Consider the following 18,352-nt stretch of genomic DNA (forward strand, 5'->3'; position numbering starts at 1 on the left):
TATTTTGTTGAAGAATGGTTGGAGCTTCTAAGTACAGAATCTCAGGCACAACCAAGTTGTGAATATCTATTTCAGCACTTGTACCTGGATCTTCAGCATGTACTTTTTCAATGATAGGAGACGCAGGAGGTGTAGGCACTCTGTCTTGAGCAGTGTCTTCAGCTTGAATTGGTGACAGTGGAGGTGTAAATGCAGTGGCTTCAGCAAATTCTGGTTGTGTAGATGGAAGGGATTCAATCACAATTGGCTCATTTGGGATCAGAGATTACTGATCCCCTTCCTTAGCTGCTGCTTCCACATCCTCTGAATCTGACTCAACTGTGTCCCTGTTCGCTCTTTGTTTCTTCCATCTCTTCAATGGTGGAGAGATGGTGGGAGCATTGTCATCAGAATTTATCTTTCTAATCCTTTTGAGTGGCCTAGAACTCCCAGTTTCTTGAACTTTTTGAGAAGAGACCTTCTCAGCTACTTTTGCAACAGGTTCTGATGTTTGAACCTGTACCTCAATTGTTTCCTCAAATCATCAAAATTTGTTATTGACCATTATTAAATCAAAACATTCATCACAAGATAAAGTTTAAAAAAAATGATGAAGTAAAGATTAACAAATTGCAATTAAAACATGCACAGTCACATAATTTGAGAACCAAAGACCAAATCTTGCAATTTTAAAGGAAATTTCATTAATATATCAGATGAGTACATTTCATGAAATTTATCAATTACATGCAAAAATTACAAGATAGTCCTATTCTTAGAATTCTTAATATCAACAGCCTTAGTCCTAGTCTAAGAAGACCTAACGACTAGCTTCTTCTGCTGCTGACGAAGAGCACTGCAAGACGGATGATCCGTTCTTGCTGACGGAGAGCTTCTCTCCTTTCCTCTTCCAGACGATCACAATGGAGATGATAGTCCATATAAAAGAATAAGAGGTCTGTGTGAACCTCTTGTGGAACTGAGTTCCAGATCTCTTCAGGAATGACAATTACATGCCACTTTTGTCGCCAATCATCACAACTCAACTTGATATTAAAAGTATCATAGTTCAGGAGCAAGTTGAAATGAACCATGTTTTTTATGAGTATGTAAAAAGAGTGAGTTTGTGATAAAATAGAAGATGTATTGGCTGGAATGAATATTTGGTTTAAATAGCCAATAGAATCCCAAGAGACGCGAGGAGTATTTTATAATTACAGGTAAAAATAATGATACCTCATCTCCCTAGACCAATGTGTCATAATAACAGTCAGTAAAAGATCTAAAGCCAGAGTTAATGGGCACGGAAAATAAGTAATGATTACCATGTACATGCAGTTTTTCAAAAAAAAACGGTTCCCACTTAAACAAATGATTATGACTGTCTTTATCTCACATAAACCAATATTCTGATAAAATATAATCGTTCAAGTATTGACTTAAAAAATTAATCAAGTAAATAAATACTGCCACGTAAGCATCATAACTTGATTATTATCAGAATTTAAAAGTCATCAGAATATGGCTTCTCAACCCAAAAAGTGAATGTTTATTTCTGTAATTCTTCACACAAATACTGATATGGTTTCCTCAGAACTTAATCATCAGAACTTCCATCAGAACTTGTCCTCAGAATTTATGCAACTGACACTTAAACTGTTCATCTAAAACAACATTGATCACCACAGTAATTTTCATCATTCATATGGAGTGTAAGTGTGTGCATTAAGCTAAATATCAGACAAAGAGTAAAGTCTGATTCACTCAGTACATCTTAGAAATAAGGCATAACTAAGAACTTTGCTCAAAATCTGTTATTAGTCTGAAGTCTACTATAGAATGAGTTCATGCATGAGTCCACCTCAACTGTTTTGTACTCATTTTATGCATCTTTTGAAATTCCTTTTTACAGTGGCTTCTCAGTGTAAGTGAGTCACGACTGCTTATCAGAATTTATGCTATTATCAGAGTATTTCTCTAGTAATCAGAGAATATGAAAAGTCACCAAGAAAATTTTATTTTGCTTTTCTAATGCATTTTACTTAATACCAGCAATGCACTTGGGTCTTCCCTTCCACATACATTTTTTCATTAGATCTCAAAGGAGTACCTGATATTTATTTCTTCTCTTTTCTTTTTCTTTTGATAAGTAAGGCTTATCAGCACTTAGTACACCCATAAGATTTACAAACATCAGAACTTAACAGATAAGAAGCACCATTCTAGTTTTTGACTTAGTAATAAGATACACAAAGTAAACCTAACCAAGCTCAATATCAGAATTTGCTTGTGTCAAAAGATTTCCACATAAACAATTACTTCAAACATGGGATCTTTAGTATATTAGAGACTACTAGGTCAGCATCTAGCACAGTTATCCTCATTGGATTGAATAGTTACAGAAACATTCATATCACTATCAGAGTTTAGAAATTCACATCAGACAACAATCAGCACTTAGTTAAATTTCAATTTAAGTACAGATTACATAAAGAGAGTAATATCTGTAAATAATGATCATAAATTCTGATGTATCAGAACATAAACTAAATATATTTAGAGAAAGAACCTGAAACCATTCCAAGTTCATTTACCAATCTTGTAAAAGTAGCTTCACATAGTGGTTTTGTGAAGATATCTGCTAGTTGTTGATCTGTTGGAACAAAATGCAATTCCACTGTACCTTCCATCACATGTTCCCTTATGAAGTAGTACCTTATGCTGATGTGCTTTGTCATTGAGTGTTGAACTGGATTACCTGTCATAGCAATAGCACTTTGATTATCACAGTAAATAGGAATTTTTGAAAATTCTAACCCATAATCCAGTAACTGATTCTTCATCCAAAAAATCTGTGCACAATAACTTCCTGCAGCAATGTACTCTGCCTCTGCAGTTGATGTGGAAATTGACTTTTGTTTCTTGCTAAACCAAGAAACTAATCTGCCTCCAAGAAATTGGCAGCTTCCACTTGTGCTTTTCCTGTTAATTTTGTACCCTGCAAAATCTGCATCTGAGTAACCTATTAGCTTAAAGTCTGATTACCTGGGATACCACAATCCCAGATCAGCTGTACCCTTAAGGTACTTGAAAATTCTTTTCACAACTGTTAAGTGAGGTTCTCTTGGATCTGCTTGAAATCTTGCACAAAGACAGGTAGCATACATGATATCAGGTCTACTTGCAGTTAGATAGAGTAGTGAGCCAATCATACCTCTGTAATCAGTAATATCTACTGATGTACCAGTATCCTTATCCAATTTTGTTGCAGTGGCCATAGGAGTGGATGCACTTGAACGGTCTTGCATTCCAAATTTCTTCAACAAATTTCTGGTGTACTTAGATTGACAAATAAAAGTTCCTTCTTCATTCTGCTTGACTTGAAGCCCAGAAAATAGTTAAGTTCTCCCATCATACTCATTTGATATCTTGACTGCATTAGCTTGGCAAACCTTTCACAAAGTCTGTCATATGTAGAACCAAAAATGATATCATCAACATATATCTATACCAAAAGTAAGTCCTTTCCATGGTTGAGATAGAATAAAGTTTTATCAATAGTCCCTATGTTAAATCCACTTTCTAGAAGAAACTGAGTTAATGTCTCATATCATGCTCTTGGATCTTGCTTAAGGCCATAAAGTGCTTTATCAAGTCTGTAGACATGATGAGGAAATTTTGAATCTACAAAACCTGGAGGTTGTTCAATATATACTTCTTCTTCCAATTCTCCATTAAGAAAAACACTTTTTACATCCATTTGAAAGACTATAAACTTTTTGTGAGCAGCATAAGCCAAAAATATCCTTATGGCTTCCAATCTAGCAACTGGTGCAAATGTTTCATCATAATCAATTCCCTCTTATTGAGAATATCCTTTTGCAACCAGCCTTGCTTTCTTTCTTGTAATTATGCCATCACTATCAGTTTTGTTTCTGAACACCCATTTTGTGGCAACAACTGATTTGTTCTTTGGTCTTGGCACTAGGGTCCAGACTTTATTTCTTTCAAATTCATTTACCTATTCCTGCATTGCTTGCACCCAATCAGCATCTTGAAGAGCTTCTTCCACTTTCTTTGGTTCAGACTGAGAAAGAAAAGAATGATAGAGACATTCATTTGATGTTGTTGTTCTAGTTCTAATACCTGCTTCAGGATCTTCAATAATCAAGTCAGCTGTATGTGCTTTAGTCCACTTCCTTGCAGATGGAAGGTTATCTCTAGAACTGGATGCTCCCCCATGGTCCATGTTGTCTCCATCAACATTTTCTGATGCTCCCCCTGAAATTATGCTCTCTGAGTTGGATCCTTCAGAATTTGAGTTTCCAGAATTATCAGAACTTGAAGAGCCTGTTCTAGGTTTTGATGCTTCTTGAGATGTGGTTGGATCTTCAATATGCTCCCCCTGCACAGGTGCATTTTCCTTTGGCGTAGTCACCACAGTTTCAACAACATCAGAGTTCAACCCATCAGAGTTTGCAGTATCAGGATTTAGACTATCAGAATTTACAGAATTAGAATTTAAAGCTTCATTCTCAAATCTCAGCTGATCATGATCATTGAAATCTTCAAGTCCAGTAATCTTCTTATCATCAAAAGAGACATTGATAGATTTCATGACAACCCTTGTTCTTAAATTGTAGACTCTGAAGGCTTTTGTGGAAAGTGGATATCCAACAAAAATTCCTTCATCAGCTTTTAGATCAAATTTGGATAGTTGTTCAGGATGAGTCTTAAGAACAAAACACTTGCATCCAAATACATGAAAGTACTTCAAATTTGGCTTCTTTTTCTTCACCATCTCATATGGTGTCTTTCCATGCTTATTAATGAGTGTTGCATCCTGAGTAAAACAAGCAGTCTGCCAACTTCAGCCCAAAAATAGGTTGGTAGCTTTGCTTCATCAAGCATAGTTCGTGCAGCTTCAATAAGAGTTCTATTCTTTCTTTTAACAACTCCATTTTGCTGTGGAGTTCCAGGAGCAGAAAATTCCTGCTTTATTCCTTGGTCTTTGCAGAACTCTTCCATAATCATATTCTTGAACTTAGTGCCATTATCACTTCTTATGATTTTCACAGAGTCTTTGACCAATTTATCCAGTTGTTTTACATGATCAATCAAGATAGATGCAGTTTCACTTTTTGTGTGTAAGAAATACACCCATGTGTATCTGGTAAACTCATCTACTATGACCATATCATATTTCTTTTTTGCAATAGACATGACATACACTGGACCAAATAGATCAACATGTAGTAGGTGATAAGGCTCAAGAATTGAAGATTCAGTCTTGCTCTAGAATGAAGATTTTCTTTGTTTTGCCTTTTGACATGAATCACAAAGGCCATCAGGAGCAAATACTGATTTTGGGAGTCCTCTCACAAGATCTTTCTTGACTAGTTCATTTATCTTGTTGAAATTTAAATGAGAGAGTTTCTTGTGCCAATCCCAGCTTTCTTGAATTGATGCTCTACTTAACAGACAGATTGTAGAACCGTCAGAACTTGTTGAAAGCTTAGCTTCATAAATGTTACCATGCCTGTATCCCTTTAGAACAAATTTGCCTGTAGATTTGCTTACAACTTCACAGTGTTCTTCAAAGAAATCCACATGATAACCTCTATCACAGATTTGATTAACACTCAACAGATTGTGTTTATGTCTTGAGACTAGAGCTACTTTTTCAATGATGACATTCCCAAGATTGATATTTCCATATCCCAGAGTTTTACCCATGTTGCCATCTCCATAAGAAACTCTTGGGCCAGCTTTCTCCACAAAGTCTTATAGCAGGGCTTTATTTCCAGTCATATGTCCTGAACATCCACTATCAAGAACTAGGATGTTCTTCATGTTGCCCTGCAATCACAAAGACCACTAATGATTAGTTTTAAGGACCCAGACTTGCTTGGATCATTTGGCCATATTAAGTTTTTTAACATTTGCAGCGGATTTAACATCAGAGTTTATGTTAACATTTTTCTTATCAGAATTTACAGTATCAGACTTTGCATCAGAACTTACACTAGAAGGAATAATGCTAACTTTCTTTTAAAAAGGTTTTATTTGATAATAATAATAATCATAGTACAAACTATGATATTCCTTACAAGTATAAATGGAATGCCATAAACTACCACAATGAAAACAAGGATTTTGTGGCTTAAACCTAACAGACTGACTCTTAACTCCTGACTTAGAAGGTAAGGAGTTTTTTTCTTATTCTTCCTGCAAAAAGAAGCCAGGTGGTTAGAATTTCCACAGTTATAGCATTTCTTTCTAAAAGCATTAGGAACAGATATATAATTATTGCTTTTATTCACACCTTCCTTTCCATTCCTATTTTTCCTAGGTGGCTTTACCTTGTTTACATCCTTAATCTCTTTAAGCTTGTACTTAAGCTGCTTCTTTGTCATTAAGCCTATGTTAACTTCAATTGTCTTATCATGTTTCAATTTTTCAGAAGTTCACTCTGCCTTTACTTCTATCTCAGTATCTTTCATCTTTTCAGAATCAGACTTTACAGATTTAGCTACAAACTTAACAAGATTTAACTTTGGCTTAGTAGTTTGTTTAACAATAATTGGCTTAATTTGTTCAGTTCCTGTTTCACTTTTATCATCTCCATAACTCTTTTTCTAAATAGTCATTCCTTTTCTTAAAAGCCAGATTTTCAGAAGTTAACCTATCACAAGTTAAAGTCTGATCTCTATAACTAATGAATATGGTTTTAAGATAAGATCTCAACTCAGTAATATCATCAGTATGAAAAGCATAAGTTGTTTGAGGTACCTTTAACTCAACAGCTTCAGAACTGCTATCAGCATTTACCATCAAGGCATAGTTCACCTCATTCTCAGAATCTGAAGTGTCTGTCCAGCTGTTCTTCTTTGTGACAAGTGCCTTGCCTTTGTCACCTTTTCCTTTCTTGCAATCAGGAGATATGTGGCCTTTCTCACCACAATTGTAGCATTTAACATTTGAGTAATCTCCTATATCAGACTTTCCAGCTTTGCCTTCAGATTTTCTGAATCCCTTCTTATTAGAACTTCCACTTTTCCTGGAAAAAATTTCCCCCTTCTGAATTTCCTGTAGGCTATCTTTGTGATACCCTTCATTATAAGAGCACACAATTTCATCATTTTTTCATCAGCATCCATCTCAGATAGACTTTCAGTTTCTGAATCCTCATCACTATCAGAACTTGATGACTCAGTATCAGACTTTGTGATGAGAGCGTTTCCTTTACCTTTCTTTAAGACAACCACTTTGGAGGATTCCTCCTCAGCCTTAAGAGCAACTGTTCTTGACTTTCTCCCATGCCTCTTGCTTCTGTGATCCATCTCAAGTTCATGAGTTTTGAGCATACCATAAATTTCATCAAGAGTAGTTTCATCAAGAGCATAGTTGTCTCTTATAGTAGTTGCCTTCAAATCCCAACTTTCAGGAAGAGCTAAAGGCAATTTAAGATTAGTATCTTCAAGATCATATTCCTTATCCACCAGTGACAGATCATTCAAGAGTTTGACAAATCTGTCATATAAACCAGTTAATGACTCATCAGGTTTTGAGTCAAAGTGCTCATACTCTTGAGTAAGTATAGTCCTAATGTTCTTCTCAATTGAATCAGTTCCCTGGTATCTTGTCTCCAAGGTATCCCATATCTCCTTTACAGTCTTGCAGTTAATTACCCTATTTGACATGACATTATTAATGGCACTATGCAGCAAACGCCTTACCTTTGCATCATTGGCAATAGATGAGATATCTTCAGCTGTATACTCACTTTCTCCTTTGGTACAGTCTGTGATGGCTGATCTGCAACTACAATAGAGAGCTTGGTTGGCTTATGTGGACCTTCATTAATTCTGTCAAGGTATTCTGGATCTGTAGCTTCCAGAAACATAATCATCCTCACTTTCCATATGGGATACTCAGAAGGTTTCAGTATGGGAACCCTAATAGTCTTATATCGATTATGGATTTGAGTCTTTGAAGTTTCTTCAGTTTTGGTGGGCTTGGTTGGAGTTTTCTCTTCTTCAGACATGATTCTTTTGGATCTTTACTGTATATGTGTTAACAAATTTGCTCTGATACCACTTGTTAGGTCACACACACTGTAGAAGGGGGTTGAATACAGTGTATATTACAATCAAATCGAATTAAGAACACAAGTATGAAACACAGAATAATCTTATTAATAAAATAGTATTACAATTGAACCGTTCTCTCTCAGTGATGAACAAATATCATGAGAGCTGCTAGGGTTACAATGAATAATATTCTTGATTATGATAACACTTATAGTGTAAACCCTATGCTGTGTTTATATTGACACACAGTTACAAGATAAACTTCTAATTGATATCGAACATAAGTCTGGATCCTAAAATATATCAACTAGTTATCTTTTCTTCCAAGTATTCTATTCTTCATAGAATTCTTCTCCATTCATATCTCTTCTTGTGTTTGTCTTAATCTTCTTTCCTTCAATCAGTCGTCTTCCTCATCTGAATGTCTTCTTAAGTCCTGATATTATCTCCTGATAAATATCTTCTGATATCTTAAGTTCTGATAACTTAAGTTCTGATATCTTAAGTTCTGACTTCAGTATAAGTACTGATTTCCAGTTTAGTCCTGATTTCTCCTGTTAGTTAAGATCTGAAAACTAACATACTATTAATCATCTTTAAATGTCCTGTTCTTTCGCTCAACAACCCCATTAGACTCAGGTGTGTATGGTGGAGTAACTTCATGAACAATACCATTATTTGCACAAAATTCATTTAAAGCGTTACTCGTATACTCACCACCTCTTTCAGATCTCAATCATTTAAGTACCTTACTAGTTTGTTTTTCTACTTCAGTTTTATATATAATGAATTTACTAAGTGCTTCATCCTTATGTCTAAGTCAATAAACATAACAATATCCACTACTATCATCTATAAAAGTAATGAAGTATCTAAACTGGTCCTTGGTCAACACACCACCAAATTCACAAATATCAGTGTGTACTAAATCTAACAAGCCTGAATCCCTAACAATGTTATGAAAAGGTTTCCTTATTTGTTTAGCAGACACACATACTTGACATTTAGAATTCTTTTCTATGGTATATTTTGGAATCAACTCTAAGTTCATCATATTCTTAAGAGCACCAAAGTTTAAGCGACCTAGTATAGCATGCCATATATTCGAGGATTCAATACAATTAATAGAAGGAATAATATTATTATTCAAATTCCCCAAAACAAGTTCAGCATTAATAACAAATAAACCATTTGACAAGTAACCCTTGCCAAAAAAATGTACAAGTATGAATAAGAACTACTGTATTACACTTGAAAGAAATTTCAAAACCACTAGAAACTAAACAGTATCCATATATTGTATTTTTACGCATGTCGGGAACATGATGCACTCTAGTCAGAGATAGAATACGTCCTGAAGGGAACTTCAGATCCACGTTTCCAACTCCATGTACTTGAGCGGCACTAGCATTCCCCATCTTCACAGTCAAGCTATGACTCTGTTGATAAGATACAAATAAACTAATATCAGCACAAATATGCATATTAGCTCCAGTATCTATCAACCATTTATTTAACATATAGGTAGAAAATATTACAGGGTTGTAGGATACATACCGGTCAACGTCGGTTTCAGAAGCCGTAGCCTCACCAACGACCATGTTCACCATGGGCCCACTTGCGGTTCCAAGCACAGCATTCGCTTGCGCTACCACCTCCATTTTCTTCGCTTTCTTTGTAGGGCAGTCCTTACTCCAGTGCCCAACCTGCCCACAAGACCAACATGGTTTGTTTGCCTTGGGTTTCTTGGCCTTCTCTTTGTCACTCTTAGATTTATTACTATTAATTTTCTTAGCAACAGCCTTCCTTTTTTGTCCTATAGTTTCTACGTTTACCTTTGAGGTACCGTGCTCAGTTGGCATCACATGTCCCTGTTTGGACTTGTGTTGTTCTTGGACCGAGATGTCCAGCATAAGGTTGGTCCAGGTGATCTCTCATTTCTGTATTTTCAAGGAGAGAGAAATCTTCCCAAGATTTTGGGAGCTTTTCAATCATGCTCATAACCTTGAACTTCTCAAGGAGGTCCATTCCAAACTCCTTCAAAGCATGCACTATCATCTCGAACACATGCACTTGCTCAGTCATGGACTTATTGTCCACCAACTTGAACTCAAGGAACCTTGCCATATAATACTTTTCCAGACCTTGTGAGTCAGTATTATGTGTCTGGTCCAGCTTCTTCCATAAAAATTTTGTGGAGTAGGCATCATAAGAATAGACATCAAACAAAGTGTTTGTTAGAGCAGCCAAAATGGCCGCCCTAGCCACCCCATCCTTCTCAGCCCACTTCGCAAAAGCCTTAACCATTTCATCCTTCTCTTGATCTACAATCGGTTTCTCATATTCCACAACCGGCCACAAACCCTTTATAGTCAACCACAATTTCATCCTTTTATGCCAGCGAGAAAAGCCGATGTCGCCGTTGAATTTCTCCGGTAAACCAGTTAATTCAACGACTTGTGGAAAACTATAAGTGGTCCAATCTATGGCCCCAACAGTTGCACCAGAACTACTACCACCACCAACAGGAACCTCAGTTTCTCTAACCATTATTACGCTAAATAATATATAACGAACTATCTCTTCAAGAATGTTGGAAATAATACTAACTATTCCAAGATAAAAGTTAACAAAGCAAAACATATAGGTAAACAGCATGCAAGTCAGAAACTGTAAGAACAAAGAAAAATAAGAGTGCGTACCAGTAACCATAGATTTAACACTTAAAGAAAGCACGGAAAGCAGTGATCTGAAAGTGGTAAAATACAGAAAGTAACGAAACAGCTGAGTCGCCAGGCCTTGCTCGAACTCCTGACTGCTCTTAAAGATATAGTTGCCCCCACCTGGTTGCGTTGGGATGCTATGTAACAACTCCTCTAGGATAAAACAACTCCGAGCTTTGAGTTGACAGCACCTCGAAAGCTCAACTTCGACTGGGACCTCACTTCACCAAAAAACCACTATCTGAATATGGGATAACAGAGAGTATAGAGAGAAGAAGAAGAATGTAGGGTGTGGTGTAAAAACTCAGAACCTTAGTCCTCTATTTATAGTAGAGACTAAGTGTAACTGGCCACCCCATTTAATATCAGAATTAAACTGTACAATTAATAGATAAATCAAAACTGATAATTTGAATTTAAAATAAAATTATAGCAGTTTATTCATTAATCCCTTACGTTATTTCAGATTTAATTTTAATTTGAATATAATCAGTTACACAATTATTTGTCAAATGTCCAGGTCCAACGAATCTGACTAAGCCCACTTACAAAGTGATCAGCCCAATTCAGAAACCGAACCCCGCCCAACAGTTATAACCTAGCCCAAACCGATAAATAAATTCTAATGAAAATATTAAATCACACAAATAAATAAAATCCTCGCCCAGGTCGCCTCGCGTACACAAGACGCCTAGATATTCGCCCAAATCGCCCTTCGACCCGACCCGGTCCGGTACGGTGCGTGACGGGGCAATACCCCCTTAATTATACACTACCCATGTGTGTGATCTTATATAAAGCCAATACCCCCTTTATTTATTTTTAATGTGGGACAAAACACATTCTCTTTTCAAGCTTTTACAAGCTACTAGTTTCAACTTTATTTATCTATGGATTTTACTAAGAAAATACTTAGATCCATATATAAAAGTTTAAGTTCACATATCATGGAACAACTTCCAAACATTAGATTTTAGGATTATCATCAAGAACATAATAAAACTATGATCTAAAAATCCAATTTTCTAATAGGTGATATGTGGGTTGAACGTGTTCTTGAAAATTTGACATTAAGCTGAAACAATAGAGGTCGGAAGTTGTATTCCTTGTTGTCCACTATTAATGGCAATCCATGAAGGTTGTTGTAGAAATGTTTGTGGTTTTTCTTGTTGTCCACTGTTATGCCCAAAAATTGGTATAAACAATATTCAGGTTTGAGGTTGATAAAATAGGCAAAATTGAAGAAGAAACACCCAAAATTGAGGAACAGATAAAATTATTTTCCATAAAAGAAAAGAGGGTGCGCCCTATGAATAAGCAGGATGCACCCTATGGTGAAAATGGTTGATGGAAAGTTGCAGTTGTCTATGCATAGGAGGCGCGCCCTCAAACATAGTGAGGAGGTGCGCCCAATTACTGAAGAAAGGGTGAGGAATTCCTTGATTGAATTCTTTCCTATGGTGAGCCTTAGGGCGCGCCCTGTATGAGTAGAAAAACTTTGGGAAGACTTCAACATGATTACTTGGCCAGGTTCTTTGGAAGATTCGTGGAAGATGGAGATTATTGTACTAACCTATTTGATGCAGGTACTCTATCGAAGAACTCCTTCCTGTAGCATATCTACAGGAAAGGTGGTGTCCATGGTCAGAGACCTCCAGGGGTATGCTTGATGATTGAAGACCTTTTCCTGTAGTCAATGGGTGTCCTCATTGGGGATGTGGGGTGAAATATGGTGTGTGTTTTGGGAGCTCTGTCTCTGTAGTCAACGGGTGTCCTTGTTGGGAGACTTTGGAGTATCGTGCACTTTGCACCCAAAAGCTTGGGATCACTTGTCCTGTAATCTGGTAGGGGCTCCTTATCGGGGGACAAGGATGCGTCCAACATTTGGGGTGAACTACGGCTATACTCGCATCCACGGACTAGAGAAACAGCTGGTAGCGGAGGGTTATCCTTGGCCAGGGAGATGCCTTATCTGTGAAGTCTCGAAGCCGCGGATGAGCCTTGGGCCTTTGTGGTTGGACCTTATCGGCGGACATTCCTAAAGCTAGTAGAAGACGGTTTCCAGTGGGTTTCCTACTGGGCCTCGGGACAAGAAATCTAAGCCCATTAGATTTCTTGTTCCCCAAGAACTACGTTGGCTTGATCCCCTATAAATAGGGGTACGTAGGCAAATTGTAAGGGGTCAGAAGCGAGAGCGCAAAGGAGCCACCACTAACCCTAAGCAATCTCAGCCACCAATAACCACCATCACCAAACACTGTTCATCTTTTCCGACGAATACTGTTCATCGGATCTACCGATTACTGTTCACGTTTCCAAAGAAGAACCGCCATCACAGATCTTGTTTTCGGCTACGAACCTCAGACTTTGTTGCTCCCAAATTCCTCCGTCAACATCCACTACTAATGGTGATCGGGTTGCTTTAAAAGTGTTTGTGGTTGTTTGAGATACTGCATAATATAGTAATTTGTATGCATATAATTTTATTTTTTATTATTATTTGAATATTTATTTCTTGAACTTAATAACTTTTCGCATCCCTTATTCAGTATTAACAAATACATAGTGCTGAACATGTTAGTCTCCTTTTAATTTCATTTGATACAAAACATTACTAAGATTATCTATTTCATTTGATACAACAACCTACATGATCATATGTTTAATGAAGTCTATCAGAAAAAAATTATATATATGTTTGTGTTTAATTTTTACCATACATTTGAAAGAAAATAATACTTGAGAAATAGAATGGTATATAACTCGCTTGGGACGATAAAGGATTTAATAACAAGATATCTTAAAGGTCCATTACTTATACATAACACAATCTTTAGCCAGTGACAATTCTCTAAAATATGTATAAAATAATGATTTGTTCATAATTATTTTATTTGTTTGTATGTTAGAAATGTGTCGTGTATTTGCTATGTTACAAATGTGATTGATAAGTCATACAACACTTACAAGTATGTCTTGTAGTTATATAGATGAAAGTTCCTTAATATTTGTCTGAATTGGAATTTATTTGTACCATAAAATATAATTGTTAAAGCATGACAATATTATATATACATATATATACATATAATTTATCTAATTAGATGTATAAATAATATTTCAATGCAAATATGTATGCTCGATACATAGTTTTTCTGAATTGACATCTAACTCATGTGTTATTAATTATCAAATTAACAATATAAATAAGTGAATTCTAAATGTTAATATTAAGAATTTTCATTTCACTGAAACATCAAAAAGTACTTAATTTAAATTAGAATTATGTTTGATATGTTTCTTCAGTATAATTATTGGATGATATATTATCATTATGATTATTATTGTTATTATAATTATCATTATTATTGACAAAATGTATGTATATATGGACCTATTCCTCAAACATAAATATAAATCAAAATAAGTATTTTTTTATATTTCACCAAGATTTAAAAATATAAATATTAATGATGTGTTAATTGAAAGAATAAGTGTCAAATAAATATTATTAAATTATGCACGGACATGAAAATATGTATAATTCGTTGATTTTTTGATATTGTTTTATGTGTTTGAATTATTAATGTGATTAGAATTATTTTGTGTGATTTATGAGTAAAAATTTGTAACTCGGTCGAGTATTTAATTCGAGTATTTGCTTTTGACCCCCTAGTCTGATTCAAATTAGTACATGTGCACGTGTGTGTGTATATATTTATATGTATATGTATGTATAAATATGTATCCATGTGTATACTGATCATACAAAATTAATATATTTTAACAAATGATGATTTAGTAAATAAATTTTAAATTTACATTAATATTTATATAATGTACATAATGATGAAGCATATTAATGATACGTCAATTAATATATATTAATTATGAGCAGTAAGTATATATAGATATTAATAATGAATTAATAAATATTAATTATTAGAATAAATGTGAAATAAATATTTTACAGATATTAAGTAGGGGCATAATAGTAATATGAATTAATTTGTTCAACAAACCCACTGTTGTTGTATTATATATATAATAGATATCTAGGTCTTATAATAGATATTGATCTAACACGAAACAACTTCAATTATTTCCTATAAAAGATAAAGCTGTTTTCAAATAAGTACACTTAAAATTATATTCAGAATAGAGCTATTTTCAAAATATAATACAAAAATACAAATCGTATTGCGTAAATATAAAAACTCTATTCAGGTACAGGTGAATATAGATAATTAGATTAGGGATCTAACTGTTACTTGTATATTTAAATCGTTACTTGTATTGTGTAACAAAAAACAAATTTTATTATTTTCTGAGAGATACAAAATTATATTTTATTATGAGTAATGCTATATACATAAAAAAAGTTAAAAATCGTTGTTACAAAATAACGTAACTGATAGCTTTAAAGATATAATGCGAACATAAAAATTTATTACAATCAACCTAGAATTTGTAATACGTGTCTGAACTTATATAGAAAATTAATATAAGCTAAATACCGAAAATACCTTAATATATAATATAATAATAATAATAATAATAATAATAAAAATTATAATAATAATAATAATAATATTCTAGCATCCCCTCAAACTCACGATACTGCAGCAATGAGAATTGAGAGTTGTCAGATAAGAAACGAAATCGCGAAATCGAGTGAGCCTTCGTAAAATTATCAACAATTTGAAGTGTATAAGGAACAAAAGGTAATGAGATAGTGCCTTGCAGTAGATGATGGTGATTAAGATGACAATAAATCTCAATATGTTTAGTGCGCTCATGAAATATCGAATTACGTGTTGTAAAAGACATGCCTGTACTTTAACACGACTAAGACATTTTGTCAACCCTAAGTAAGTTATATTGTTATCTTAATCTGTATTTTGTACTTGTAACATTTAAAGTCTGTAAAAATATCAAAGGAGCAAACTGGAGTCTTTTTCCTGAAACAGTATCAAGCCTAAGGATTCGATCTGGAAGAAGATCAAGAAGATCATACATTAGAAGAATTTTGAAGAAGCTTGGAGTTGAATAAATATGTTTGGATAAAAATACTCTAATTCAGGATCTCTACAAGTCACATATTTAGTGTTATAGAGAAGTCATTCGAGAATCCCAAATGACTTATCGAGAAGTCAGGAAAGCTACAAGAGAACTCAGAGAGATATCGACAAGTCAAGAAGACATGAAGGTTGGAGATATCGACAAGTCATTTCTTCACCAGAGAACTCAGAGTTATCGACAAGTCTATATTCATTAGAGAACTCTGAGTTATTTATAAGTCTAAGTCTACTAGAGAACTCAGAGATATCGATAAGTCAAAATTCACTAGAGAACTCTAAGTTATTGACAAGACAAAGTGAAAACATGATGCTGAGAGATCTCGACAAGCTAAAGTTTCATTCGAGAACTCAGTGACCTCTATAAGTCAAATTCACTAGAGCATTAGAGATCTTGATAAGTCATTATACTTATCGAGATGTCAAGATCTCTATATGCCTAAACTGGAGATCTCGAGTAAAATTCTCAAAGTACAGAATCACAGACCAGTTTAATATTCAAGATAAACAATCAAAAAACAATCCAACCAGCTGGGTTGACAAGTCTACAAAAAGCAGCTTGAAGAAAAGCACAAAAATAGTAAAACATTCAAGAAAAGCACAAAAATAGTAAAACACATTCACCCCCCTCCCCTCTGTGTGTTAATCATTTCCTAACAAGTGGTATCAGAGCAAAATCTGAATGTAAACAGATTCAAGATCTTGGGAGAATGAATACACAAAAAATCAGCAACATCAAAATGCCTACCTTTGACAAAGCTAACTACACTCTTTGGAAAAAGAAAATAATGTTGTTTATCAGGATGGTCAATCCACTCTACATTCAGATCCTTAAGAATGGACCCTTCATTCCTATGGTTAGAGTTGAGGAATCTACAGATGGAGACATGGTTATTCCAGCTCATTTTGCTCCAAAAGATCCTTCTGAGTATTCTATCCCTGAAAAGGAGAAAGTCTCCCTGGATAGTAGCTTGCAATTAATATTGATTGAGTCACTTGACAATGTGATGGACAACAACATTGTCAACTGTGACACTGCCAAGAAAATATGGGAAAAGATTGAGATACTCGGTGAAGGAACTGAAGAAGTTAGGTCAAACCAAAGAAGAATACTGATTTCACAGTATGAGGGTTTTATGGCAAAGCCAAAAGAAAGTATTACTGATGTGTTTGAAAGGTTTAACAAGATGATAAATGATTTACAGCTTCATGACAAATATTATGAAGCTGAAGAAGTGAACCTGAAGTTCTTGCTTACTCTCCCTGATCATTTGGAACAGAAAATCTCAGCAATCAGGGAAGGAAGAGACTTAAGTAGGATAACACTGGAAGTTTCATATGGAATTCTCAAAATATATGAACTTGAAATGATTCAGAGAAAATCATTGAGATCTGACCAAGGACATGTTGTAGATGGCTCAAGTGCTTTATTTATCAATGAAAGCCAAACATCGACTGATGAGTCAAGATCTCAAATACCAGTTGCCTCCAGAAGTGAGCAAAGAACAAATGATTCATAGGAACAAGTCATTCTGGAATTAGAAAAAGATGAGTTCTACACTCTTGAAGAACTGGATGAGCTAGATCAGTCAATGGCCTATTTGGCTAGAAAATTCTCTAATATTAGAGTAAAGAAACCAAGATATTTTAGGAGTAAAGGACAGTCTTTCAATAAAGACAGCAGTAGGAAATAAAAGGGGAAGTACAATTCTGATGTAAGAATCGCTACAAAATTGGATCTGTTGACATATCTAATATAAGGTGCTTTAATTGTGATGAACTAGGCCACTTTGCTACAGAATGCAGAAAACCGAAGAAGGCAAAGAAAGACAAAGCTTATCTTGAACCTGAAGCAAAGTATGAAGCTCTTCTGAAAAAGCAGTAAAGTAAAGCTTACATTGCAGAAGGAAAAAGTTGGGATGATTCAGATAATGATGAAGATGAGGAAGTTGAATACTATGCTCTAATGGATTTAGAGCAAGGTGAATCATCCTCATCAAAATCACAGACACCAACTCTTAACACTATTGATTTAAATATGAATCAATATAAGGAAACTGTTGAAAAGATGAGTACAGAAATGTTTTACATTCACACAAACATGGTTGCTGCTAATGAAGAAGTTAGCAGATTAACAAAGATAAATGAGAAGCTTGAAAGTGAGAAGCAAGAAACTGAATTGTTATTGGTAGAGCTTGATGCTTTAAAACAAGAAAATGCATATCTAAAGAACAAGCTCAAGTGTGCAAATGAAATTGAAGGAGTGCTAAGGGAGAAGCTGGAAAAGAATGAAGTGAAGATGAAATCTTTCAGAAATGCATCTGAACTGGTCAGATAGTACCATGAGAAGAATAAGCCATGTGCAAACATTGCTATTGGCCTTGACTATAATGCCATGAATGACAAAAAAAAGACTGTAGTTGATAAAGGGAAAGCAAAGAAAACTGAGAATGCTCCAACCTTTTTGAAAGAGGTTAAT

The sequence above is a fragment of the Apium graveolens genome, chromosome 1 (genome assembly GCF_009905375.1).
Source record: "Apium graveolens cultivar Ventura chromosome 1, ASM990537v1, whole genome shotgun sequence".
NCBI lineage: Eukaryota > Viridiplantae > Streptophyta > Magnoliopsida > Apiales > Apiaceae > Apium > Apium graveolens.